Genomic DNA, 3,595 nt, shown 5'->3' with positions numbered 1-3,595 from the left:
AAGGATCCTGCTGAAAGCTTGGCTTGGTGGGCGCCATCTTCCTGGGCTTTTTTTTTTTTTTTTTTCCTCCTCTCTCCCTTACTTTTCCCCCTCCTGATGTTGGTGTGTGTTGTGTGTCTAGCAGCAGCGGCGGCGGCAGCAATGGCCCTGCTTAGCCAGACTGGCTAAGGAAAAGTACTGAGGCCAAAGCATCGCGGGCTCCCGCTCCTCCGCGCAGTCCTGGCGCAGGTTGCTTGCTTGCTTGCTTTGCTTGCTAGCGCTGCTGCTGCCGCTGCCGCCGTCCATAAGCCGAGGAGCGGAGGGAGCCGCGGCCCCGCCGGCCCCAGAGACATGCCCAGCGCAGGCGGCGGCGGCCGGCGGCGGCGGCGGCGGGGAGAGCGAGCCGCGGCGCAGCCCCGGCGGGCAGCCCGGCCGCTGGCATCGCCCGGCAGGTGCGGCACCCACGCGCACCCCCGCGCGCACCCCCGCGCGCACCCCCGCGGGCCGCGCTACGCGGGCTGCCAGGCCGTGGGGGCTAGCGGGGCGGGGGATGGGGATGGGGATAGGGATGGGGATGGGGATGGGAATGGGGATGGGGAGGGAAGGAGGGCAGGCAGCGATCTCCGCGCTTGACCGCTGTGAAAGTATTTCTGGGCATTTTCCAGCTGCTTCCGCAGCTCCGCTCCCACTCTGCGTGCAGCGGGCGCGGGCTCCGCCGCCGGCGCAACAACGCCGCTCAGTTGCGGTTTCGCACACTTCCCTGCGCGGCAGTCGGCTGCAGCAGGGCAGCGGCGCCGCGGGAGACGCGGGCTCGCTGCGCGCCCCTGCGCGGGCGCGGGCCGCGCCGGGGGTGCCGCGCCGCGCGCACGTGGGTGCGCGGGTGGCTCCGCGCCCCCCCGGGCCGCTCGCAGCGAGTACGCGCTAGGTACCGGCTGCGTAAAGGACAATAACGCTGGGAACGCTCGCGGAGAGTGATGACCGGCTTTGTTGGGGAAGGGTGTAGTACTTCACGCTGTTTTATTGGAGATTATGAAACTAATCATGAAATAAAGGAGCGGGGAAGAGACCCGCTATCTTAATTGTTTCTTTCAGGACATCCAGAAAACCCGAGCTCAAAGAGCTTTTAAACGGGAAACCACTCCTCGGCTAAAAGCTTTCCATCTCCAAGGTAACTTTGTGGCTGTTCTGCGGCTGCCATGGAAGTTCAGCTCCCCGGGCCTGATCCTGCTCGCAGGGAAAAATCCAACGGCTTTCCGCGGGGAAAGGCGCAGCCCCGCAGGTCGGGGGYGTTTTACTCCCGACCAGCGTTTCCGCGGCTCCCCCCGAGGCTGAGGGGACGGGGACAGGGCCGGGGCGAGGGCAGCACCGCGCGGGAGTTGCGAGGGGGGAGCCACTGGGGGAGAAGTTGGCAAAAGCACCTCAAAGTTTGGCTGCGCGGCGCCGGAGGCCGCAGTTTTTCCCACCACCACCACCAGTCCCCGCGGGAGGCAACGCGGTCGGCGCAAGCTTGGGCCGTACCGGCCGGGCTTGCGCCCGCGCAACGCGGCGCGGGAGCCGCCGCTGCCCTCGCTGCGCCGCGCTGCGCGCGTGCAGCCCCGCGCCGCGCCGGCTGCGCGCGTGCGCCGCCCGCCGCAGCTGCCCCGGGCCCGCTGCGCTGCGGAGCGGAGCGCGGAGGCGCGGCCGAGGCTGAGGGCGCGAGTTACGCCGAGGCGGGCGGAGGTGAAGCGCCGGCGAGGGGGAAGCTAAGCAGTACCCCATGCCGTTTCTTTCCGGCAAATGTTTCCTCGCCTCCAAAAAGACGGAAAAAAAAAAAGGAAAAAAGGAAAACTTAACAGGTGTCACCTCGGGTTTTGCACTAGCATGAGAAGGTGCCGGTGTCTGCTACATTTTAAACATTTCCAGACAACACGTAGAAAGATCGTTCAACRTAAAGGGCGCTGTTTTGGCGGTAATTTATAGTTAAAATTGGGAAGAAGTGCAAAAATGTTTTCCAGTGTTAAGTTAGTGTGCAAGACGTCCAGACTGTATGGATTCCTATTAGTCAAAGTACTTAAATATCTGCTGAGCAATATTTGGATTAGAGGTGTTAGTAGTTTGTCAGAGAAGTATTGCTTGCATAACTTGTTCCTGATTACAGGCGGACGTAATCAAACTGTTAAACGCAAAGTGCCAAAAATTCACATGCTGCCTTGTCTATATATTTCTGTTTAACTTAAAGTCTCCAGAGGTCTCTTTCATTTGTCTAAAAGCCAATCTGACATTTCTGACCCTTGACTTCCCCACTTCACAGACTAAACTATTGTGACTGCTGCCTGCACTTCCTCGTTAAAGTGTCCGTCAGTTTCCATTGTAATTTGAATATTTTATAAGTGACAGAAATCATACAGAAACCATGAAAAGAAATCATCTTTAATCCATTCTTTTTATCTCTCACATTCATTTTTGTATATATATGTATATACATATATGTATACACATATATACATATACATATAAATATACACACACACATACATATATATATATATATATATATATATATGAAAGGTCGGTGTGTTTGCTTGAGCAAAAGAAGATTCGTGTTTAGTTTCAAATGTTCCTTATCCAAGAAAGTGCTTAGGCATCATCAGGGGTTATTTCAGGAGTATCAGCGCCCTATTAATTTTTCATTAAATAAAACCTCCAAAAGTTACCACCAAACATTTTCTATCCTGGGCATCAAATGGAAAATACAAGATGTGTTTTCCAGAACTAGAGAAAAGCAACTCAAAGTTGGTGAACGACAATACAGGCAATGATCGATTATCTAAAACTGGCTCCTAAAACAATTAAGTTTGAAATATTACGTTAAAACTTTCTGTGAATTTTCTGTTACGTTAGAGAGATATTTAGTTTGAATATTGGTGATTTTATAGCATTTTTCTCAGTATTTAATTTAATGCAATATTGGACAGCAAGATACTTGGGACAGTGCCATTTTTATTGCTTTTAGAGAAACGTAAACGTTTTGTTCAGTTTTCAGCCTACATTTATCTGTTGTCAGCTACTTTTTTGAGAGCTCGGCTTCGGTTCTAAGCTTATGAAAGAGAAAACTAACAAACAGATTCAAACTTCAGGCTTTTGCATCGCAGAAGCCCAAAGAAATGCCGGGTAATTAAGCGTCAGGTTAGTATCAGCACGTATCGATGAATTGTTAGGGGGAATAAGGAAGGTCTTTAAACTTCATTATATGACTTAACTGCCAACTTTCTACGGTTTGCTTCCTAAAGGCGCTGCCTCTGAATTTCGTGTATTTGCATTAGAATGCATTTAAGATGCAAAGTAACAGTGCTGAGTATACTTAGGGTTTCGTGCTATATTTCCCTGTAGTAACAGGTGACATGATAACACTGCTAAACTACAATGTGGAATTGCAAGTGTGCAACCCCAAGTGAAAATTATTCTCTTTCTTGGTTGAAAGCAAATTATCAATCAGCATAGCATGATCAATTATCCCCCTGGCTGCCACACACTGGGATTTGCACAAGGCATTGACATTGAGAAATTCCTCTTTAGAAAAGATGAGCGGACGGGATCCCAAACTTTGCAGCAGCCAAGCTATGCTGCCGGGGGTCTC

The 3,595-nt window shown here is 52.2% G+C and overlaps 1 protein-coding gene across 1 annotated transcript in view; it reads right to left on the bottom strand.

The window, feature by feature from the left end:
• The window catches only part of NPAS3 (neuronal PAS domain protein 3), a 588,522-nt gene that overhangs the window by 584,582 nt on the left and 345 nt on the right, over positions 1-3,595 (bottom strand). The window lies entirely within an intron of this gene.

Source organism: Rhea americana, unplaced genomic scaffold (assembly GCF_003343005.1).
Source record: "Rhea americana isolate MKP2758 unplaced genomic scaffold, rheAme1 scaffold_18, whole genome shotgun sequence".
In the NCBI taxonomy this organism is placed as follows: Eukaryota; Metazoa; Chordata; class Aves; order Rheiformes; family Rheidae; genus Rhea; species Rhea americana.
The sequence above is the reverse complement of the archived record's forward strand: the minus strand, read 5'-3'. Positions and strand labels throughout refer to the sequence as shown.